Raw genomic sequence first — 25,658 nt, 5'->3', positions numbered from 1 at the left:
ATAGCTCATAGCAATATACATAAATATATAAATGACCTTCCTTTGAGTTACTTCTAGAAAGCTAATTGGAAGAAATTTATATCCCCCCAGGAAACTCATAATAAAAGTTACCTATCATTAATGACTAGTTAAGTAAACACTGCACATAGCTGTTGGGAGGAGGAAAGCAAGCAAGATTAGTTGAAAATCTATGAGTGGGATAATTGTCCTTATGTTTTATCGTGTTGCATGGTAACATTTTAGTGTTGTGTAGTTAAAGATACTGAACTTAGAGTTTTAGAAAAACCCAGCCGGAACCTTCTCAATTATTTATTAGTCTTGCAACTAGGTACAAGTGGATTGTCATCTTTAAATCTCAACTTAATCTTTAAAAGAGGGTGACATGTGACACTTAGTCACTTGCCTCTCTTATGGACTGATTCTGAGAAAGCATATCCCAAAACCTTGTATATAATATAACGCTCAGTGTATGTGTAAGGAAAATAAAAATGTCGATGACCACAAATGACAGAAACCTCAGAGTCTGCTTTCTGTGACATGTTCTTCTGACTGTTTACTTGAGATATTTACTCATTTCTGATTCTGAAGTGTCAGCAGCCTCCCTGAAAGCTCACTGGATAGCAGGTGCAGGCTGCGAATGCCTGTAGACTCAAGCAGGGTCCTTTGATGATGGCGACCTTTGAAGGCTTCTCGTCTCTAGAGGCTCACTGCAGCCGATGGAACAACTCTACAGACTCTGTTTCTGATCTGCGGCTGGAGTCACGATTGAAAATCATTCAATCAAGAAACCAATCAGTCTGCCTAGAAAACAAATGGGTTAGAGAAGAAATGCCAAGTTGACTCAGACTCAATTCCGAAAGTGTTTTTAATGGGGGCATTTATTAGGCCTCCACTGAATATTTACTAAAAATAAAAGATAATATTGGCAATGCTCTTTGTGGACTTTCTTCCAGATAGCTGTGACGTCTGAGAAACACTTGGAATAGCACACACAAAAACCATAACTAACCGCATCATTTTTACCTATGATTGCTTCTCTTACTCCACAAAAGCCTTAAGTAAAATGAGTTGTTTTTCCAGGAAGCCAGAATGCAGTAGAAATCAGTAAACCAGACACCAGCACTCTATTTTATTATTACAATTGTCAGTTTCCATTCAAGTCCAGAATCCCTTTTGCTCATAGAAAGTTTGCTTTAAATACCAGTCATCGTTTCAGGCAATAAAGTAAATAAATGACTACAAAATCAGTACGAGACAAAATGGGAAGAGGCTGTGCGGAAAGCTAAGGGAACCTCTGATACGCATACTATAAACTCTTACATAGGAACAAAACCTAACCAGGAGGAAGAGGACCACGAACCAATCACAGCAGAAAATGTGAGAAGGATGATGTCTACAAAATAGCAGAGAAAGATTAGGAACACTTGCCTTTTTTTGCCTCCGGCTTTTGTAGGCAAGCATCAGAAAACACTAATTGCATTGAATGGTTGTCCTTCTGTTTCCTGAAAACCTTAACATGGTTGATATGTATGAAAGGACTTAGCCAACTTAAGAATATTAATTTCCATAGTACACAAGTAGCTTATTAAAATGTAATGCCCAACTTTTCAAGTAAGATACTGAACTACTTAATTATCCCACCTACAGTGAACACATTTTCACATAGTTTCATGTAGACAGACACGTCTTACTTATCAACCTTCCAGGTATAAAATTATATATGATTATTTAACTCCTAACATGCGTTTCCATGGACATCAAATCAAACACCTTCTCTCCAATGTACTCCTCATTCTTCTCAGGTTTGTTTCTGTTACTTATCCTTTTCTGATTGTTTGGTTGCCTTTTTCAGACCAGTTTACCTGAAACTAATGTTTTTGTTTATTTGATGTGTTATGAATTTCATCCTCTATTTTCTATTTTTTTCTACATTCAAGTGACTTTAATGAGAAAATCCTCTTGTCAATACAGGTAACAACTTTCTTCAATGTTAGTATCTTCTGTTTTTTCTTTAAAGAATCCTTCCTTATCCAGAAGACATAGGAGAGCCATTATGGAGCTAGGAAAAAACCTGGTGCTAGGGAAATTGCCAGGAATCCACAAGGATGACCCCAGCTAACATTTCCAGCAATGGTGGAGAGGGTGCCTGAATTGGCTTTCCCCTGTAATCAGATTGGATTACATTAGAGAACATTCTTCAAGTAACTGATGGAAGCAGATGCAGAGATCCACAGCAAGCACCAGGCCTAGCTCTGGTAGTCCAGTCAGAGAGAGGAAGAAGGGGTAATATGAGCAAGGGAGGGGGGGTCACAATCATGACTGGAAAACCCACAGAGACAGCTGACCAGAGCTTGTAATAGCTTATGAACTCTAGAACAATAGCTGGAAAGTTTCTCTCCATTTAGTTTGAGGTTGGCTATTGACTTGGTGTATATTGCCTTTATTTTGCTTAGGTATGTTCCTTGTATACCTTCTCTCTCCAAGACCTTTATCGTGAAGGGATGTTGTATTTTGTCAACAGTTTTTTTCAGCATCTAGTGAGATGATGATGTGATATTTATTTTTCAGTTTGTTTATATGGTGGATTGCATTCACAGATTTTCATATGTTGAACAATTCCTGCATCTCTGGGATGAAGCCAACTTGATCATGGTAGATGATGGTTCTGATGTGTTCTTGGATTCTATTTGCCAGTATTTTATTTAGTATTTTTGCACTAGTGTTCATGAGTGAGATTGGTATATACTTCTCCTTAGTAATGTCTTTATGTGGTTTGAGTATCAGGATAATTGTAGCCTCATAAAAAAGAGTTTGGCAATATTCCTTCTGTTTCTATTGTATGGAACAATTTGAGGAGCATTGGTATTAGTTCTTCTTTAAAAATCTTGTAGAATTCTAAGCTGAAACCATCTGATCCTGAGCTTTTTTTTTTTTTTCAGTTGGGAGACTTTTGATGACTGTTTCTATTTCTTTAGCAGTTATAGGTCTGTTTAATTTGCTTGTCTGGTCTTGATTTAATTTTGGTAAGTGATATTTATCCAGAGAGTTGTTCATTTCCTTTAAGTTTTTCAATTTTGTGGAGTTTAGGTTTTCAAAATATGACCTGATGATTCTCTGGATTTCTTCCATGTCTGTTGTTATATCCCCCTTTCATTTCTGATCTTGTTAATTTGGATATTCTCACTCTGCCTTTTTGTTAGTTTGTACATAAGTTTGTATATTTTGTTAATTTTCTCAAAGAACCAATTCTTTCTCTCATTGATTCTTTGTATTGTTTTCTTTGTTTCTATGTTTTTGATTTTAGCTCTCACTTTGATTATTTCCTGCCATCTAGTTCTCTTGGGTGAGTTTGCTTCTTTTTATTCTAAGGTTTTCAAATGTTCTTTCTGTTAATTCACTAGTGTGGGATTTTTCCAGCTTCTTTATGTAGGCATTTAGCGCTATGAACTTTCCTCTTAATAATGCTTTCATTGTATCCCATAAATTTGATTATGTTGTGTGGTCATTTTCATCAAATTTTAGGAAGTCCTTAATTTCTCCCTTTATTTCTTCCTCGACCAATTGATAATTCAGGTGAGCATTGTTTAATTTCCATGTGTTTGTGGGCTTTCTGGAATTAGTATTGCTGTTGAATTCTAGTTTTGAATCATGGTGATCCGATACGATACACGGGGTTATTCCAATTTTTTTTGTATCTGTTGAGGTTTGTTTTGTTACTAAGTACGTGGTCAATTTTTGAGAAGGTTCCATGTGGTTCTGAGAAGAAGGTATATTCTCTTATGTTTGGATGGAATATTTTATTGATGTTTGTTAAGTTCATGTAAATCATAACATCTGTTAGTTCCCTTATTTCTCTGTTAATTTTCTGTGTGATAGATCTATCCAGTGGTGAGAGTGGAGTGTCGAAGTCTCCTATTATTAGTGTATGGGGTTTAACGTATGATTTAAGCTGTAGAAGTGTTTCTTTTCCATATGACAGTGCCCTTGTATTTGGGGCATAGATGTTCAGTATTGAAATTTCCTCTTGATTGCTTTACCCTGTGACTAATATGAAATGTCCGTCTTTGTCTCTTTTGGAATGATTTTAGTCTGAAGTCTACTTTGTTAGATATTAGGATAGCTACACCAGCTTGTTTCTTAGGTCCATTTGATTGGAAAGTTTTTTCCCAACCCTTTACTCTGAGGCGATGTCTGTCTTTGAGGTTGAGGTGTGTTTCTTGTATGTAGCAGAAGGATGGATTCTGTTTTCATATCCAATCTGTTAGCCTGTGCCTTTTTATAGGTGAGTTGAGTTTATTTATACTAAGGGATATTAATGACCAGTGATTGCTATATCCTGTTAATTTAGTTTTCATTGGTGGTGTTGTTAATGTGTACATTTTCCCCTTCTTTGGGATTTGCTGCTGTGAGATCATCAATTGTCTGTGGTTTTTGTTTGTTTGCTTTTTTTTTTTTTTATGTAGCCAATTTCCTTAGTTTGGAGTTTTCCTTCTAGTACTTTGTGTAAGGCTGGGTTTGTAGCTAGGTATTGGTTAAATCTGGTTCTGTCATGGACTATCCTGTTTTATCCTTCTACAGTGATTGAAAATTTTGTTGGGTATAGTAGTTTGAGCGGCATCCATGGTCTCTTAATGTCTGCATAACTCTTGACCAGGACCTTCCGGCTTTCATTGTCTCCACTGAGAAGTCAGGTGTAATTCTGATAGGTCTGCCTTTATATTTTACTTGGCCTTTTTTCTTTATAGCTCTTAATATTATTTCTTTATTATGTATGTTTAGTGTTTTGATTATTATGTGGCAAGGAGACTTTTTTGATTCAGTCTATTTGGTGTTCTGTAAGCTTCTGGTATCTTCATAGGCATATCTTTTTTTAGGTTGGTAAAGTTTTCTTCTATGATTTTGTTAAATATATTTTCTGTGCTTTTTGTGTTGAACGCCTTATCCTTCTTCTCTACCTGTTGTTCTTAGGTGGTCTTTTCATGATGCCCCATATTTTCTGGATATTTTGTGTTAAGCTTTTGTTAGATTTAATGTTTTCTTTGACTGAGGAGTCTGTTTCCTCTATTGTATCTTCAGCACTCAAGATTCTTTCTTTCACCTCTTGTATTCTGCTGCTTATGTTTGCATTTGTGGTTCCTGATCATTTTCTCATGATTTCTGATTCTCTAAGTCCCTTGGTTTGTGTTTTCTTTATTGTCTCTATTTCAGTTTTCAAGTCTTGAATAGTTTTTCTCATATGTTTGAATGCTTTTTCTTTGTTTTCTTTAAGTGATTTGTCGATGTCTTCTAATTTTTTGCTTGTCTTTTCCTCCATTTCTTTGAGGAAATTTCTCATTTCCTTTTTAAGGGCCTCAAACATTCTCCTGAAGTTACTTTTAGGTAATTTTCTTCTGCTTAATCTGTATTTGGTTGTTTAACTCTTGTTTTTTTATGGTCACTACATTGTACTGATGTCATGTTTCTCTTTGTGGTATTGGTGTGTTCTTACCTTGTCTACCCATATTTTCCTCTAAATGATTTGGTTGGAGCTGTCTGTGACCCTGGTGATCAATCTTCCTGGTGCCAGTGGATCCAAGGCTCAGATGGTTGCTCCTCATGATGCAGTCAGTGCCACAGTTCCAGTCATCCTGTTGGTCAATCCGTGTTTCTGGAGGTCGCTCAGTGCTCCAGTGGAGGTTGCTGTCTCAGGCCTGTTCTGGCCTAGTTTGCCAGTTCAGTCCTGTTTCTGTAAATGTCCTTGGTCTAGATCTTCTCCATGGGGGGGTCCCTGGCTTGGTGTTCATCCTGCAAAGGTCTCTGGCTCTCATCTACTCCCACAGAGGTTCCAGACTCGGGTGTGCCCACAGAGTTCCTGGCTCAGGCCTACTCCCTCAGAGGTCTCTGGTTTCTTCCTATACCCTCAGAGATCCCAGACTTATGCCTGGACCTGCAGGGGTCTCTGGCTCTGACCCACTCCCTAAGCAGTTGCTCCCCTGTACCTGCTCCTGTGGAGTTCACTGTCTCCGGTCTGCTCCAGCCTAGGTCGCTGGCTCAGTCCTGTTTCTGTAAATATCCTGGTCTGCATCCACTTCTACTCACATGGGATTCGCTCTGTCAAGCCTGCTCTGGCCTAGGTCGCTGGCTCAATCCTGTTCCTATGGAGTTTGCCAGACTCAGTCCTGCCTCCACAAATGTCCCTGGTCTAGATCCACTCCATCTCCACAGAGCTCAACATCTCAGGCCTGCTCCAGCCTAGGATGGTGGCTCAGTCCCACTCCTGTGGAGCTTGCTGCTTCAGGCCTGTTATGGCCCAGGTCAGTGGCTCAATACTGCTCCTGTGGAGTTCACTGCCTCAGGCATACTCTGGCCTACGTTCCTGGCTCTAATCCATGTGTTTTGATTTTTAAATGTGTATATACCCATGTCTGCATGAGTGGATGTTGCATGACTGCAGGTACATGCAAAGGCAAGCAGGAGGCATTGGATCTCATGGAGCTACAGTTAGCAGTAGTTGTGAGCTTCCTATGGGTGCTGGGAACAAAACTCAGTTCCTGTACAAGAGCACTGGTTCTCTTAACTGCTGAGTCACTCTCCAGCCCCATCCCACATATTTTTTAATTATGATACAGTTATCTAGAGAATCTCAGGTTTCACCTAACTTGAACGATTTCATGTTTCCTAGCTTTATTTCACAGTATTTGAATAACAGCAACTTTCTTCTTGAAAATGACTTTTATTTTCTCAGTGACATTGCTCTTTCTCTTCCTTTCTTTCTATACTTTTACAGCCTTGGTTGATTCCTCTACTAGCCTCCTAAATGGTCTTTCCTGGGGCAGGAGAGATGGCTCAGCAGTTAAGAGCACTGACTCTTCTTCCAGAGGTCCTGAGTTCAATTCCCAGCAACCACATGGTGGCTCACAACCATCTATATTGAAATCTGGTGCCCTATTCTGGGGTGCAGGCAGAATACTGTATATATAATAAATAATCTTTAAAAAAATAAATGGTCTGTCCTCAGCTACTCCTGTTTTGCTTATTGAGTCATTCCTTTTTTCCTTTGTATATTCCTACATCCATTCTTAAACACCAGTGTTCTTAAAATACCTATTCCCACTAACTCGGCTGAGTTTCTTTTCACAACACTATTTCATTTTTGAATATTCTTTTTTTTTTTTTCTTTTTACCTGATTGTCTCTGAAATTCCTGATCTGAACTAAGATTTAGTATTGCCTGACAATATATCATCAGTCATCTCAGGTCATGTTTTTCCTTTTTTCCTTAACACCTACTATAGGCTCTGCAGGAACTCGACATCATCCTTAAACTTCACTACCACTTCCAGGCTGATGTTCACATTTATATAAAATAACATGACCCTTTTAAGAGAGTATATTATTCTGATGTATGTACCCATATTCTTATTGTAGCTTTTAGATTTTCTTATCCTTTCTCCTTTGGTGTTAGTGAGGCTTCTCTAGAGGAGTGGCTTACATGATATGGGCTGGGTAGTCCAATAATGTCTGTCATCATGCTGGAGAGGCTGAGACCTCATTAACTGTCCAGTCCTTAAGGTTGACTGCCTCAGCAGAGCCAATCTGGTATAAGAGCAAGAAGGATTCCTGGATAACTGCTATCTTCAGTGTATGCTAGAATTCTGAAGAAACTCTATATTGCTATTATGAAAAAATACAGCAACAACTTTGGTGGTGGTGAGTGGTCAACAAGAAGATAGGTGAACTACTTGGTGGAATATAGAGGCAGTGAGACAAAAAGCAAACCTTTTCCCTAAGACATGCTTTTCTTCAGGCTGCTAGTAGAAGGTGCTGCTTATGGTCTTCCCACTTCAAATCATTTGAACAATAAAATCCTTCATAGCTGTATTAATCAGTCTATCTCTTAGCTGACTCCCCATCCAGTCAAGTTGAAACCAAGTATAATCACCGTGCCCTTCATTTGCAATTTTAATATCTGGTACATTTTCCTCCCCATAACCACAAGTTTTTTCATCATTAAGGGTGTCATCTGTCTACTGGTTATGCTTTGAATGTTTGTGTTCCAACTCCAAACTTATATGTTCGAAACCCTAAACCTAAAATGATGATATTAAGAGGTAGGGCAAATCAAGAAGAATATTAGATCTTGAGGGAGAATGCCTCATGACTTGTATTAATGCTGTAATTAAAGAGGGCTAAGAGAGACTCCCCACTTCTTCCTCCATTCACAAGTACACCTAGAAGATGTTATCCACGTAAAATGAGGCAATCCCTTACCAGGCATGATGTAGGATTCCCTCTCTATGCTATGGTGTAAGAGGTTCTTCTTTCCATGTGTTGCTTTCATTGGTCAAATAAACTGCCTTGGCCTTTTGATAGGGCAGAAACTTAGGTAGGCGGAGTAAAGAGAACTGAATGCTGGGAGGAAGAAAGCAGGGTCAGAGAGCTGCCCGCCATGAAACTGCCAGGTCAGACATGCCGAATCTTTCCCAGTAAGCCACGACCTTGTGGTGACATCCCGATTATTAGAAATGGGTTGAATCAAGATATGACAATTAGCCAAGAAGAGGCTAGATATAATGGGCCAGGCAGTGTTTTAATTAATACAATTTTTGTGTTGTTATTTCAGGGGCTAAGCTAGCCAGGCCATGGGACGCAGAGTTTAACAATAATGTGAATATGTTTTAACCCATTGGTTACTAAAGAAGCTGCTTTGGCCTATGGAGGGCAGAATAGAGTTAGGCAGGAAAACTAAACCTAATGCAGGAAGAAAGAAGGCACAGTCAGGGAGACATCATGAAGCTGCTGAAGAAGAAAGATGCTAGAACCTTTCCAGTTAGCCCCAGCCTCATGGTGATACTTAGATTAATAGAAATGGGTTAATTTAAGTGTAAGAAATAGCTCAAAATAAACCTGAGCCATCAGCTAAATGGTGTTGTAATTAATACAGTTTCTGTTTGAAAATTTGGGTCTGGGCAGCTGGGAAACCAATCGCACAGTCTCAGTTTACATAATGGCCCCCCTGTCTGGGGCATGGATCCACATAAAACCTAAAAATAGCTTAAGGAAAAAGAAGAGGGCTTCTAGACCCACAAAAACAGGAACCAATTACAGCTTCTGGGTAGTCACATTATTTTTTCAGATATGATCATTTTGCTGGTTGCAAGCAGAGGCTTCCTTTTATTTAGACAGAAAAGGGGAGATGATGTGAGATTTCCCTCTGTATGCTAGGAATATATTTTATTATTATGGGTTAATAAAGAAACTGCTTTAGGAACCTCAAATACTATGTTTTTTAAGCTCTCTTCTCTTGCAGATCAAGAAACTATTGATCCACAAACAAAAAGAGAATATTTCTCTTTAACTTTCTGCATCTCTCCAGACTAGGTAACAATGCTAACCATTTCACTGAAGAAGATGCTCCTCAGAGAAATTAGAAACATAAGAGTTAAAACCTGGGCCCTGACATCCTCTCTACTGATCTCACGCCTTGACTGAGAAGCCCTGCCTCTGCCCTCTGCCCAGGGCCTCATGGGTAGATAACACATGCTACAGGGACATGCTCGTGATGTAGACTACTGTAAGTATGTGTGGCAGAATGCTGGAAGGATTACAGTTGAAAATGTGAGAAAGGATAAGAAAGTTCCAAATTCTCATTTATCCTACGAAAATCGGCCCGCCCAATAAATAAAAGACAAAAATAATTACTGAAGCTCAGCTCTGAAGACCCTTTGGGAAAACAATACTGCTCTCTCTACTTTGTCTAGTTCCTCACACCAACCAGCATCCTCACCTTCACCATCCTCTCAAAAGTCGTGTGTATAAAAATAGAGATTCAGGGACTCCTCCAAAAGTCTGCCTCCTCCTCTTCCTCTTCCTTAACAAAATCATTATAAAAGTCTGTTCTTATCCGACAATTTGTATCCCTTCCACTGGAATTTCTGGATGCAAAACTCTGAGTCATAAAAAGACAAACTGATACAGGATAAAAAATGATTAGCTCAGAATGAAGTGTCATTCTAAGACATTTGTAACAATATCAGTGCAAGGAGTGGAATTCCACAATGACGTTTCCCAGCTGCAGGTCTTATTGCATTTTTCTTGATCTTTCTTTAAAAGTGAAGCGTAAGGAAAAGCAAAATCCTCATTTATTACAAAATTAGTCTCTCCCCAAATTACCAAGAGAAGTTGCAGTCTAGAAAGGCAACCTTATTCATTATTTTTATCAACATTCTTTGTTTGCTTTTGTCACAGACCCGTTGAAATTTTCTCTTTAGAACACAGAGTTTAGACTGTGTTTAGAAGTTTTAATCCAGCTCTTTTCTTCTTCTGGAAAACACCAAAAGGTGGATGACGCCAGTGCAGCGGGAGGGCCCCGAGGACCCAGAGCCCAGGATTAGGAGGCCGGCGGCTTCCACGGAGGATTCGGCAGAGGTCTGAGGGGCCGCGGCCACGGTCGAGGCCTTGGCTGAGGCCGAGGCAGGGCGGCTCGCGGAGGTAAAGCTGAAGACAAGGAGTGGATTAAAATCAAGTCCCTAGAGGAAATCTACCTGTTCTCCCTGCCCATTAAGGCTTCCGAGATTATTGACTTTTTCCTGGGAGCTTCTCTGAAGGATGGGGTTCTGAAGATCATGCCGGTGCAGAAGCAGACTAGGGCAGTTCAGCAGACCAAGTTCAATGCTTTCGTCGCTATTGGGGACTACAATGGTCACGTAGGTCTCGGTGTCAAGTGCTCCAAGGAAGTAGCCACTGCCATCCGAGGGGCCATCATCTTGGCCAAGCTTTCCATTGTCCCTGTGCGGAGAGGCTACTGGGAAAACAAGATTGGCAAGCCCCACACTGTTCCTTGCAAAGTGACAGGCCGCTGTGGTTCTGTGCTAGTGTATCTCATCCCTGCCCCCAGAGGCACTGGCATAGTCTCCGCTCCTGTGCCCAAGAAGCTACTGATGATGGCTGGCATTGATGACTGCTACACATCAGCCAGGGGCTGCACTGCCATCCTGGGCAACTTTGCCAAGGCCACCTTTGATGCCATCTCTGAGACCTACAGCCACCTGACCCCCGACCTCTGGAAAGAGACTGTGTTCACCAAGTCTCCTTATCAGGAATTCACTGACCATCTTGTGAAAACCCACACCAGAGTCTCTGTTCAGAGGACCCAGGCTCCAGCTGTGGCCACCACATAAGGGTTTTTATACAAGGAAAATAAAAGTGAATTAAGTCTGTTAAAAATAAAAAAAAATTTAAAAAAAAGAAGTTTTAATCCATTGTTGCCTTGACAATTGGAAAACTCCCCTAAACTATCCAGCTAAGGCAGGAAATGTAACCTATAGAAGCAGCAGAGCCAGTACCACCTGTGAGGCGAGTAACAAGGCCCTCTTGGAAGTGCCAGCTGATGCGGTGGCCGGACACTAGCGTGCTCTGATACGCTACTGTATGAAGAGCAATTTGTGCGACCCACCTCCCTAGTTCTGGAGAAAGTGTGAATAGAGGACTGGGAACCTGACTTAATTCACACGTTTCCTGACTGACTACTACAACGCTCAGATGTCTTGTGGGTAGTGTTTTCAGTCTTGAGTGTGCATTAGTCATTAGTAATATATCACTTGTTTTTCTTTTGGGGGGGGATGAACTATTTCCCCCTCTGGACCCATGTTTTTTTTTTGTTTATTTATTTATTAAAGATTTCTGCCTTCTCCCCGCCACCACCTCCCATTTCCCTCCCCCTCTCCCATCAAGTCCCCCTCCCTCATCATCCCTAAGAGTAATCCGGGTTCCCTGTCCTGTGGGAAGTCCAAGGACCACCCACCTCCATCCAGGTCTAGTAAGGTGAGCATCCAAACTGCCTAGGCTCCCACAAAGCCAGTACGTGCAGTAGGATCAGAAACCCATTGCCATTGTTCTTGAGTTCTCAGTAGTCCTCATTGTCCATTATGTTCAGCAAGTCCAGTTTTATCCCATGCCTTTTCAGACCCATGTTTTTAATGTAAGTGCATTCAGTATGAGAAGGATGAATGTTCATGGTTTACTAGCTAGCAGTGAGAAGGAAGTTTGGAACTTCTGGATGTTGAGTCTTTGCCTATTGTTTTCAATAATGACGGGTCTGTGGTCTGCTGTCATATTTCTGGCCCCTGATTAGGAAGAAGGAGCAGTTCTGGCAGAATGTCTTTGCAGCTTTTTATAAGTGATACAGCGTGAATGTGGTCATAAACAATGAAACAGTAGGGTCTCAGCATTATTCCCCATTCTCCAGTGGTCATACTGTGTTCAAAGATGAGGACACAAGCTGTTATCCCTGGGGACAAGTGACAACTTTGTGATGTGTGTGTTCTATCTAACTTGTAACTGTTTCAGCACGCAAGTCGAGGGTCCTGTAAGCACGGCAGTGCTGGTTGGTCAGCTGATTCAGAAATGGACGATAACGATGATGTGGTCTAGTGGTCTGCATGTGCGTTTCAGTGTTAGCAGCTCTGACGTGTAATCGCGCTCAGCTGTCCTTGGGCTGACTCAGATTATTTAAGAGAAATAGCCCAACTTCTCTCTCATTGCCCCCTACCCGTAAAATGGAGAAAAGTGTTCTTTCTGAACAAAGAGAATTTTAACTCTTGATAATGGCTATTTCTAATTACTCTAGAGACAAACACAGTAACGAGAGTAAATATGCACACAGAGGCATAGACACATTTTTAGACTCTCAAGTCTCCTTCCCTTCCTTCCAAATCTTAGGGGAGAATTAAGTTGAGAGCAAGGACACTCTTGAATTTTTCTTTCCATTTTAAAGGTGTCTTATTCCTAGTTTAACAGCATAGGGAAAGATTTTTCTCAGCTCCTGGGCTAGGCAGGGATTCAACTCCCCAGGTTAGCGGTGACATCTCACAGAGATTGGGGAGTTTTCAAAAACCCCATTTTCTTTTCATTAGTTCCCTGTCTGCCTTGGGTAGCAATGTCAGGGACTCCATAGGTTAGAGTGAGTACAGACTGGGTAGGTATCAGGGGCTGCAGTAAGTTGGGACTTGTCAAGCCTTGGATTCAGACTCTAAAACCTAAGCATCCCTGGTTCACAAAGGACAATTTTACCAGAAATAGGTCACCAGCTGTGGGAGAGAGCTGAACCATGATTTCAGGGGCATACTGCCATTACTTTCAGCCACAGGTTGTCCTTCCCATAAGTCACAGGAACACCAAGCATCACAAAGCTAGCCAGGCCCTGGTGGAGTTAATATCACACTCCAGAACTGCGTGCATGAGCTCAGTGGACATGTCAGAATACCCCTGCAACGCTTCCCATACCCACAGGCAGCCGCGTGTATGTCTGTGTGTGAAAATGTGTACTACAGTAGGTGCAATGGGTTATTTTTTTAATTGGTGGGGAATAAATTTAACTATGGAGTTATGACATCTTTGTTTACTATGAATGGGAGCAACAAGCAATCCTTGCCAAAAGTTTTCCCAAGTTACTCCACAGTGAACTTGGTCGCTTGGTGTGCCTGTCTCTAATGAAAATTTCCTGCTGCTGTACCTGTTGAGAAAATCATTGTAGAACAAACTATACAAAGTCAAGGGCAAAAATATGCAATGATTTGTGAGTGTCCATTATTTATGAAAAAATAGAACACAAAAATTCCTTTCCTTAAAAAAAATCAGACAAGTGACATGGAAATATGAAAAGTCAAAGTCTTGGTGATAAATCAATCAGTAGCTCGGAGAAGTGACAGTAAAGCACCATTAGGTTCCTACTGTTTACAGCTTCAGGGAGCATGGCCTTGAATGCTTGTCTAAAAGAATCTCAAGGTATTTAAAAATACCTTGAAATTCGAGTAAACTATTTTAGCTTTTATGTTAAATTACATTGTCAAAATATTATTTCCAAAATGCTTTTGGGAATGATACCATTAAATTTCATCCTTTAGGTTTAATTTTTAATCAGGAAAAGCATAATAAATACACAAATAAGTTTCCAAAATTCTGGACAAATGGAAAAGGAGTATTGTTAATATGTTTTTATTAATATTTGGACCCATTGCTTTATTTCAAAGTACTACACCTGAAAAGGTGTACTTAAAGATTTTAAAAAAAATAAATATTGCTGCAAAGCTGGCTCAGTTCAGAAAGTGCTTGTGGCACAGCAAGATGCTGTAGAGTACTTGATAGTCCACTTATGGGGAGGCAGAGACACCCAGACCCTGAGGCTCCCTTGGTTGTCCATCCAGACAAAGAGCCTAAGTCCCAGTGACAGATCTGTCCTCAAAGAACCAACTAGACACTTGACCTGGGAAACAGCATCCGAGTCTGACTCTCCACACCCATTTCATGTACTGTAGCACATATTTGTACACACAGACATACACACACAAATTAAAAATATATATTGAACTTATTAACTTAAAAATGTTACCAGCACATGGCTCTAAATGACTTTCTGCATGTTTTGGACCTTGTGTATATAATAAATGATAAAATGTTGTTCATGATAAAAAAAATGGCTTAACAGAAAGAAATCAATTATCCAGGTATGGTGACACACATCTTTAATCCCAGCACTTGTGAGGCAGAGCTGCCTCTAAATTCAAGATCATCCTGGTCTAAATAGCTTGTTCCAGGACAGAGAAGGAGGAGGAGAAAGGGGAGGAGGGGGGGAAGAAGAAGAAGGAAGAAGAGGAAGAGGAAGAGGAAGAGGAAGAGGAAGAAGAAGAAGAAGAAGAAGAAGAAGAAGAAGAAGAAGAAGAAGAAGAAGAAGAAGAAGAAGAAGAAGAAGAAGAAAAGAGAAATAATATATATATCAGATTCTGGACATTGTTCCAGTATCCTCAAGGTGGAGACCAAACACCTAAACTCTCCACCTCTCTATTTTTAAACCCTTGCTCTTGGAAAAACTTCGTGATTTTGAATTCCTGCTTCAGGGTTTTCAAGTATGGGTGAGAAATATATTCATTATATTTTAGGCCTGATACAGAAAGAGGATTTTGCATCTCTCAGCCACCATCCTACTGTCAGATTACTGTTGTTTGAGACCAAAACAAGTATAACTAACACTTAGACCAGAATATTAAATATATAAAGTATTCTATTCTCTTTTTCTCTCATTCAGCCCTAAACATAACCATTGGGGAAACACTACAGTACTCAGAGTTAATCTTTGATACCAATATATTTGATACATATAACAGGTCAAATGCTTCTCTGATACTTCTAGCCGCTAGGGCAGATATTTCCAACCTCTGGGCCTTGACCCCTTTAGGGGCTGAAAAACCCTTAAACAGAGGTAGGTGAAATATCAGATATCTGTCATATCAGACATTTATATCACAATTCATAAGGGTAGCAAAATTATACTTATGAAGTAGCAATAAAAATAATTTTATAGTTGGGCATCACCATATAAGGAACTATATGCAGCATTGGGAAGTTTGAGAATCACTGCTTTAGGGTGTATAACTATAAACCAAATGTTGATAAAATGAAATTCATTCTAACTTATACCAGGCAGCCTTAGTCTACATTATTCTCCATAGGACTAGCAAAATAGGGTTTTCATATTGTTCTTGTTAGTTTGTAATGTCAGCTTAACACACTTAGGAAACGGACGGGACCCACACCTGAAGAATTGTCTCTGTGGGACTGGCCTGTGGGCAAGTCTGTGGGGTATTTTCTTGAACTCTAATTGACATAGGAGATTTCTGTCCAGTGTGGGAGCTGCCGTTCTTTGGGCAGATGGGTCTGAGGTATATAAAAGAGTACCTGGAGAAAACCTGAGTAGCTGCATATGGACCAGGGAGCAAGCCAATAAACATCATTCCTTCCTTAGCTGTGCTTCTCTTCCTGCCTGCAGCTTCTTGCCTCTGCTTCCCTCGATGATGGACTATAAGACACAAGATGAAATAGAAACTCTTCCCTCACCTAAGTTACGTTTGGTCAACATTTTATCACAGCAATGGAGAAGCAAACCAGAACAGAAATGGGTACTCAGAGTTCAAAAATAGGGCATTGCTTTGACAAACAGGCCTGTGTCGTTTGGGAAGGGAGTGTGGAAGATTTTAGGACTTTGGGCTTGAAAAGTCATTGAGTGCTCAGAGCTTAATCAGCTATTGTTATTGTTATGGGAGTTTGAAAGGTGAAAATACCTTGAGAAATGCAAAGCATAGAGGCCTGATTTGTGAAGTTTCAAAGGTAAGCTGAAGCATCCCCACAAAGACCACCAGGGGCCATTCCTGTGATTCATTTTAAGTAAAAAATCAACAGAAGCAAAACCTTTCGGCTGCAGGGGATACTGGCTGGCAGGGTCTGAAAAGTCTGACCTGATTAAGAAGAGACCAGATCATGGAGATGAAATCCTCTAGGGGGTATCTCCTCAGCATCAGCGCACAGAAGCTGTGGGCCAGAGGGGCTATCTCAAAATGGCAGCTGAACTTGGCAATGTGTAGGTCTCCCACACAGCAATCATTACAGTTTTGACAATATGAAGGGGTCGTGAAGAGCAGCTGGGGCTTCAACTATGTGACAAATTTGGAAAAGAGGCCTGGAAGGCCATTGGTAAAGTTGCGGTCCTAGCTGCAGTGATGACTCCCGCATGTTGGCGATACTAGAACTGTGGGAAGATCATCGAGAATAAGAAGTGTGGGACAGAGCCGGCATGAGCCCGAAGACAAGCTGTACAGTTGGAGAGCTGGAGGGAGGGGACTGTCTTTGGGATGGGGAAGAACATGAGTGAGCCCAGGTGTAGGCCACTAAGCTGTCCTCACTGTCAGATTTTGGTTTTGCTTTGATCTGATTATAAATTTGCCCTGGTTCTTTCTCTTGGAATAAGAAAATATGTAATTCATTTTAGACTTTACAGACACTCACAAATAAAAGTGTTTGGTTTTTTTTGTTTTTTTTTTTTTTTACTTTGAAGTACTCTACAACACATGGGCACAGGAGAACACTTCCTACGTATAACCCCAGCAGCACAAACACTAAGGACATCATTGAATAAATGGGACCTCCTGAGACTGAGAAGCTTCTGTAAAGCAAAGGACACTGTCACTAAGACAGAAAGGCAACCCACTGCCTGGGAGAAGATCTTCACCAACCCCGCAACTGACAAAGGTCTGATATCCAAAATACACAAAGAACTCAAGAAATTAGACCGTAAAAGGTTAATCAATCCAGTTATAAAATGGGGCACTGAACTGAACAGAGACTTTTCAACAGAAGAAGTTCAAATGGCCAAAAGACACTTAAGATCGTGCTCAACTTCCTTAGCAATCAGGGAAATGCAAATCAAGACAACATTAAGATACCATCTTACACCAGTCAGAATGGCTAAAATCAAAAACACCAATGATAGCCTCTGCTGGAGAGGTTGTGGAGAAAGGGGCACTCTCATCCATTGCTGGTGGGAATGCAAACTTGTGCAACCACTTTGGAAAGCAGTGTGGCGGTTTCTCAGGAAAGTCGGGTTCAACCTACCTCTCGACCCAGCAATACCACTATTGGGAATATACCCAAGAGATGCCCAAACATACAACAAAAGTATATGCTCAACTATGTTCATAGCAGCACTGTTTGTAATAGCCAGAACCTGGAAACAACCTAGATGTCCTTCAATGGAAGAATGGATGAAGAAAGTATGGAATATATACATATTAGAGTACTACTCAGCAGTAAAAAACAATGACTTCTTGAATTTTGCATACAAATGGACGGAAATTGAAAACTCTATCCTGAGTGAGGTAAGCCAGACCCAAAAGGAGGAACATGGGATGTACTCACTCATATTTGGTTTCTAGCCATAAATAAAGGACATTGAGACTATAATTCGTGATTCTAGAGAAGCTAAATAAGAAGGTGAACCCAAAGAAAAACATATAAGCATCCCCCTGAATATTAACCTTCATCAGGCGATGAAAGACAGAGACAGAGACCAACATTGGAGCACTGGACTGAAGTCTCACGATCCAAAGGAGGAGCAGAAGGAGAGTGAGCACAAGCAAGGAACTCAGGACTGCGAGGGGTGCACCCACACACTGAGGCAATGGGGATGTTCTATCGGGAACTCACCAAGGCCAGCTGGCCGGGGACTGAAAAAGCATGGGACAAAACCGGTCTCGCTGAACATAATGGACAATGAGGACTACTGAGAACTGAAGAACAATGGCAATGGGTTCTTGATCCTATTGCACGTAATGGCTTTGTGGGAGCCCAGGTAGTTTGGATGCTCACCTTACTAGACCTGGATGGAGGTGGGTGGTCCTTGGACCTCCCACAGGTCAGAGAAACCTGCTTGCTCTTTGGGCTGAGGAGGAAGGAAGACTTGATTGGGGGAGGGGGAGGGAATGGGAGGTGGTGGTGGGGAAGAGGCAGAAATCTTTAATAATTAAATAAATTAATTAATAAAAAAAGGATTTAAATTTTTAAATTGCTGTGATTTTTTTAAATTTCTGTGTCATACTTTTAAATATATATATAGATATTAAGATGAGATTTTGGGAATAAACGAGAAAGGAAAGGTTATAGCTAAGGTGACGTGTTTGTGTATCAAGTTGACAATTAACAAAGGGTGAAGTGTGATAATTATTTCTGTTGCGTACTTGAAATGAAAGGGACTTTAACTAAAGAATTGCTTCAGTGAACAGGCTTGTGTGTGCCCTTGAGGCATTTGATTGCTAACTGATACAGGTAGGTGCACCACACTTTGGGCACTGCTGTCCCTGGACCTGGGCAGTATAAAAAGGGCGGCTGGTCATGAGCCTGGGTGCAAGTCACGGAACAGCATTTCTCTGTGTCATCTGCTCCAGTTTCTGCCTTCCTGCCCTGAGTTCCTGCCTTGGCTTCCCTTAATAAAGGAGTACGAACTGTTAGATTAAAGCAACTGTTCCCCCGACAAGTCGCTTTCAGTCCGTGTATCGTCACGGTAACAGAGAAGTAAATTAGAACATATATCTACAAATCTGAGGATCAGAGTCTACAAGCTGATAAACTCACAGGCAATATGCTTGTTTTTCATTTCCTCTGATGTCTGTAGCTCTGACTTTGTTTTTACAAACTTATCTTCGCAGTGCCATGCATCTGATCACATCGAGAAGTTGATGCGGATCAAGCCCCCAAAAAGGATCACTCTCATTCCATGCTTTTCCAAAGCAATGAAAATGAGCATAAAATATTGATGTAAATACTAAAATTCAAGGGAGGTTTTGCTGTGGTATATAGCAGTTTTCTAGGATTGTATTTCTGTCTTATGTCATCGTCCTTTAAATTGCTGGGTAAATTTGACAGTTCTAGGAACAGAGGCACTAATAGCAGCTTCAGGGACAAGGGTTGAACAAGCTTTTCTGCATCACCCCTGTGTCTCAACTGGGGCTGTACCAAATGCCTAATTTTAGTATTTGGCTCAACACCAAACACCTGGAAATGGCATTCAGCCAGAGAGGAGCACAAAGCTAAACAGTGGGAGAGCAAGTCCATCTGTCTCCTCGTTTTCCCCTTCTCAGCTATTGGGTAAATAAGGTAGTTATTAGGTAAATAAGGTTGTTATTAAGTGATGACTTATGCAAAGCCTGCAATTTCAGTGTTCACATTTCATGTTACCAACATTTATGGGGCTGCTCAGTACATAATGTTTAGATAATATTTGTATGAAAACCAGCTTGACTTCCTTCCTGATGCTAACTCTCAGAATGGACATCAAACCGTTATTTTCTTGAAAAAGAATGCATACATGAAGCAAGGCAGGTGTTGGATTTAGCAGAATGGAAGTTGGAATCCGCCAAGTTTTCAGCTGCTGGATTTGCTTGAGTGTGCCTCCACGCTCGCACATGTCATAGTACTCAGGACTCCTGACTCCATTTCTGCACCCACAGAAACCACATTTCCTCTCTCCCCTTCTCACTTCACCAATCCACAAACCCTTTAACAACCCCTGAAATATAGAGACATTTCCCGACATCTCCACAAATATAACAGAAAGCTTTCGTGGTCTCATGTAACCGACCTTATAACCATGTGCACGCCTCCTGTGACCAAGAGAATCACTCATTCCTCTCGTGTGTTCAATTCAAGATTCTTCGCAATAGAGTACATGGAGTTTGAAGGCCCAATCCAGTTGTAGATTTCAAAGGAATCAAATACGCATTTAAAGAAAATCAGAGCAATGCCATATTTTATGTAATGCTTTGTATTTCCAAGTATGTAGTTATTTTTACAGACTGTTTTGATTACTTTATGGTGAAAACACAGCTATTTCTCTCTGGTTTCAGAAGAGACGTGGAACATAATTATGAGTTCATCTATATTTTCTAATGAACACTACATAAATTTTCTATCAGATAGTAAAATGTGTGGTTTTGGAGTACTATTAATAAACTACCATTTTAAAATGTCTCTTCAGATTTCATTGCTTTGTATCCATGTTTTTTAGGTTCTCTTGGTCACACCAGGTCATTTCAGACACTAAGTAAGCACCTAAGCTTCAGGTGCCACTTTAATGTGTTTTGTCTCCAAGGCCACCCTCTCACCTCCCAGTTATTGACATTCCAATCTGGGGCCAAGTATGGAACCTATTTTCCTTTACACTTGTAGCACCCAGAGTGTGGGAAGTTACCACCTTGTGTCAGCTTGCTAGGACTACCATAACAATACCAAGATGGAGGGGCTCACCCCACATAGATATATTCTCTCGGCATTTGGGGGCTTTAGAAGAACAAGGCCACTGTATCAGTAGCTTTGTTTTTTTTCTGATTCCTCTCTCTATGACTCGGTCCATCTTCCCATCATGTTCTCAGATGTACTTCCCTCTGTGTGCCCACATTACTCTTTCTGTAGGGACAACGCTGAGATTATACCAGGGCCCACCCTGTTTGATTCAATTTATGTGAACCCCCTCATTAAAACTGATAAAGTCATATTCAGAGGTATGGAGCATTCCAGCTTCAAGGTATGAATTAAGTGGGGGATGTGGCTCAACTCCTAACATAGCCCATAGGTGATGGATGTAGAGAAGGAAATTGATGGGTAAATTCTTCTTCGATTCTTCCCTTCAACAGTTGGTCTTGATTCATATTTTATGCAATTCCTCTCAGAGAGACGGAGAACAAACTAGACACTTAGTTTGATGGTCTACTTGTTGTTGGCTCTCCTTCCTCTTTTACCTGGCTCCTAATGTTTCGTTCCTTCCTGGTCCCGGGAGCAAATGCACCTATATAAAGTTTCCACCCTGCTCTGTTCCCTGGACATTCTCAGCCGACACACATCACCTCACCTTGTAACAGACAAGCGATGTAGATCTTACTGTTACTTTACTGACAAAGAAATGTGTGAAGACAAATGACTTGGTCGAGGTCACAGAGCCAGAAAGTTATACAAACACATTTTGTCTTTTTGCAGGTCCTATAATCTATTAGCAATTTCCATATAATATCAATATAAAATTAGGTCATTTTCCCTAGCAATTAAATAATCTTTTAATGTTCTAAAGCTAAAGTAAAGAACGCCCCAAGAGAGTGCTGCATCTCCCCTCCCCTTCAGTAATGCCCTTCTTCTCTCTCCCTAATCTGCAATTTGATCATCCTTTTCCCAAGCTTTCCATATTTTCGGAATTGCTTGTTTTCAATTACAAAATATATAAAGTGCAGTGTTATTATTGTTATCACAAACCATACCTTTCCAAGGAAACATCTCACGGTCAAATAAGGGGAGATCTTATATCTTAATCAAAGCTATATAGATGAATTGTTCATCAAACGTGAGAGTAATTTAGTGTCCTGCTATGCAATCATTATTGCTTCCTGAAAACATGATGGGATGAAGTACAATAAATGCAAATTGAAAGACTGCCTGTAGAAGGTTATTTATTATTTCTCCTAGCTAAAAACATTCATAACTGAAATTTATTGGTCCATACACTCTTCATTATAAATATTTTATGTTCTGCCTGAGGGATCCATGTCTTAGCATTTAAATGTCTCAATCCTGTGTCATTAACAGGAAGAACAAGTTTACTGGGTGGAATTTTACTCTTCACTTCAGAATGTTACAATAATAATAGGCTATAAATATGCTATAATTATGCCTTTGATCACTGCTGTAGTTTTCTAGTCTCAATGAATAAAAATCAAAACTAAAGCTGAGACACTCCACAAAAATGGCAATCACTTTCTTTACGATTTAGCTGAAAATCATATTGATAACAATAAAAATATTTAGGGGAACTGGTACTGCTTGTCGTCTTTTCTATTTCTTCTTCCTTAAGTCAACTAGTACTTGCACCTGTCACCAACTTTAGAGATCAATAATGATTTAATTTATTTTAATTGTAAGCAGTTTTTGTTATTGATATCTTAATCATCACAATTCCCTCTGAGGTACTAATAGTAGTTATTTAAATCTTTGTTCCCCAAAAATAAAACTGAGGTTCAGTAAATTACAACTATGTGTAAACTTGTTTTAATTTTCAATTTTATGAACGTTGTGAATCCAACTCCTTACACATGGCTATCTCATCATGTAGAGTGGGTGAGGGGTTACATCAGAGAAGGCCTGGCAAGAAGAGCGTGGATGACCAAGTGATAGAAGAGTAAATGACAGGTAACACTGTCTAAAACAGCATGTCCTGTTTTGCCTATTTCCGTCCACATTTCATTGTCTTTTGTAAACCCTAAACCAGAATTACTTGAGAGTCCAAGAACATGTAACTTTCCATGATACTCAAGCTGTCATCATTCATATTAGGCTTATAAGATCAGCATTTTAGAGTTCCAACTAGTAGACGTTTTTGAGATCTTTCTTCTACTTCATTTGCAATTCAATTGTGAACATAACCTTTTGAGATTTACTGTGATGATCAGTTTTGATTGCCAACTTGTCGGGACTCAGAACGAGACAGGAGACAAACCTCCAGGTACACCTTTGAGGGACCATTCAGATAAGGTTAACCTTTCGGCGTGTCTGTCAGGGATTATCTTGATTAGTTTAAGAGAGCCTGGAAGGCTCACTCTAGGTGGTACAATTCCCTATGCTTGTATCCTAGATGCTGAAAGAGACCCTCAGCAGAGTGGCATTTACTGTTCTCTGCTTCCTGATTCCCTATCAAGACAGACTGTACTTTCAAACCGTGAGCCCAAATGAACCCTTTCCCCCTTATGCTCCTGTTGTCAGGATATTTTATTGTAATGAAAAGTAACTAAGACCACCCCTGAGTTCAGTTAGGTGAAAATTGAAAATAAAATTCTGTAACCAGTAGCATCTTACAGTTCTTGAGGCTAGAGTGTCCAAGATGAAGATACTGGCAGGTTTGTTGTCTGAAAATGAACCATCTGTCATAGATGACACTGTTTATTCAAACCGACATGGTACAAGGAACAGAAAGAGCAAACTAGCATGGCCAGTTTGCTCACAGGCCTGTAATGATTCTACCGTCATGGCCTACTTATCTCCTAAAAGTCCATGTTCAAATACTGTCCTGGTTCATTTTTATTATCAGCTTGATTAAGGGACACCTGGGAGAAGAGAGTCTTCACTGACGGATAGCATAATTCAAACAGGCCTGAGCTGTGTGAGGACTGTCTTGATTGGTGGTGCCATTCCTAAGCAGTGGGCCTGGGCTGTAAAGGAAGTTGACTGACCAGAAGCTTGGCAGAGTGAGCCAGAAAACCATTTCCCTCCATGGTTTCTGCTTTGGTTCCTGCTTGAGTTCCTGCCCTGATGAAGGCCTCCTGGAACTTGGAAGTATGAGCTGAAATTAACCCTTTCTTTCCCTAAATTGCTTTTGGTTATGGCAACAGAAAAGCAAACTAGAGCACTATGACACACTGACATTTTTTTTAATTAAATGTTAAATTAAAATTTAATTTCAACACAAAATTTAATTTCAACAAAATTAAATTTCAACACAATAACTTTGTATGTATTCAAATCACAGACTCTGGTATCGTATTATTAATTGAAGAAATATACAGAGAAGAAAGGAACTGGTTACTTTTAGTACATATAAATGCATTGGCAAGGAATATTGAATATTAGGAAGTTTGAACAATAAAAATCCAGTGGCCCTTTTCTGACCATATTTTCAAATACTGGCTCCCCTAAAGTAATCTGTTGATGGGGTAGCACTGGTTTTGATTATCAGCACTAAAGGAGATAAACAGATAAAATCCATATAGTGACTGATCTTAGTGGGGAGATTAAAACAAAAATATTTAAGAGATTTGAGGGATCAAATTTCAGAAAAGAATTGTGATGAATATTGTAGAAATTTAATGATATATAAGCTTCCCATTTTATAACACAGCCTACAAATGGTTTAAGAAACCCACTTCAGCTGGGTGGTGGTGGTGCATGCCTTTAATTTCAACACTCAGGAGGCAGAGGCAGGCCAATCTCTGGGAGTTTGAAGCCAGCCTGGTGTACAAAAGTTACTTTCAGGACAGCTAGGACTGTTATACAGAGAAACCCTGTCTCCAAAATCTGAAAAGAAAAATAAGGAAAGGAAAGGAAAGAAAAAGAAAAGAAAAGAAAAGAAAAGAAAAGAAAAGAAAAGAAAAGAAAAGAAAAGAATCCCACCTCAGGTGGCTTGGTAGTTAAGAATACTGGCTGTTCTTGCCAGAGAAATGGGTTCAGTTCCCTGAATCCACATGTGGTCATAACATCTGTAACTCAAGTTCCAGGGTATATCTAGAGTACTCTTCCAGCACCAGGCATGCACGTGGTTCGTATACCTACATATACATACTTTCAGACAAAATATCCATACATATAAAATTAAAAACTAATTAAGTTTTCTAAAAGAAGAAACATCTTTTGATGACAGACTGTCCTAAAAAAGTAAAACTGAAGGGAAGTATATTGAATAAGTGGTTTTCCTCTGAGCTTCTAAGATTATTTGCAGCTTCCATCCTAAATAAATTTCCTGAATAAATCATGTGAATACAGACAAATGGTGGAGGCATGTTAACATGGAGCATGGGCAAAGCTTCGGAGGTATCAAACTGCTAGAGTCTAGCTATGGTTTGGCTCCTCAAGCCTGATGTTTATAAGCTTCACCTCCAGTGTAGCAATGATAAGAGGCCATAGAACCTTCTAGAAAGGGTAAGGTGGAAGTAATTAGGTGACTAGGACATGACTGCTCTTGTTAAGGGATTAATGCAAATCTTGTAAGAGTTAATTAATTTAAGAGCAATTACTATGAAAAATAGAACCCTCCTTCCTCCCCAACCCTTGCCTCTCTCCTCTTCTTTCCCTATCCCTCCTTTCCATTTCTCCCATTCTCTTACCTCTGCCCCTCCTCTCCTTCTCCCCACACAGCAGATCTGCTAAGTAATGCTATCCACCAAGGGATGAGTTTTTTTCTTTAGGAGTACCTTATCTCAGGTACTTATCTTTGTGTGTGGATGTGTGTGTGTGTGTGCTCGTGCGTGCGTGTGGTGCACACATGTATTCCTGTTAATGTGAGTATATGTTGTGCAGGTATGTGTACCCATGTATATTCATATGCTGAGGCCTAAGGTCCACATCAGGTATCTTCCTCCACTGATCTCCGACCACATTTTTTTATTGCTTTGTTTGTTTGTTTTCAAGACAGGGTTTCTCTGTGTAATAGCCGTGGGTGTCCTGTAACTCACTCTGTAGACCAGGCTGGCCTCAAACTTACAGAGATCGCCTACCTTTGCCTTCCCAGCACTGGGATTAATGCAGGGGCCACGGCCACCCAACCTC

General features: G+C 40.2%; 1 pseudogene; it reads left to right on the top strand.

The window, feature by feature from the left end:
* Window positions 1-669: 669 nt before the first annotated feature.
* LOC130869309 (40S ribosomal protein S2-like) lies at window positions 670-11,158 on the top strand (annotated as a pseudogene).
* Window positions 11,159-25,658: the final 14,500 nt, after the last annotated feature.

This window comes from Chionomys nivalis, chromosome 2, assembly GCF_950005125.1.
Source record: "Chionomys nivalis chromosome 2, mChiNiv1.1, whole genome shotgun sequence".
NCBI lineage: Eukaryota > Metazoa > Chordata > Mammalia > Rodentia > Cricetidae > Chionomys > Chionomys nivalis.
The sequence above is the reverse complement of the archived record's forward strand: the minus strand, read 5'-3'. Positions and strand labels throughout refer to the sequence as shown.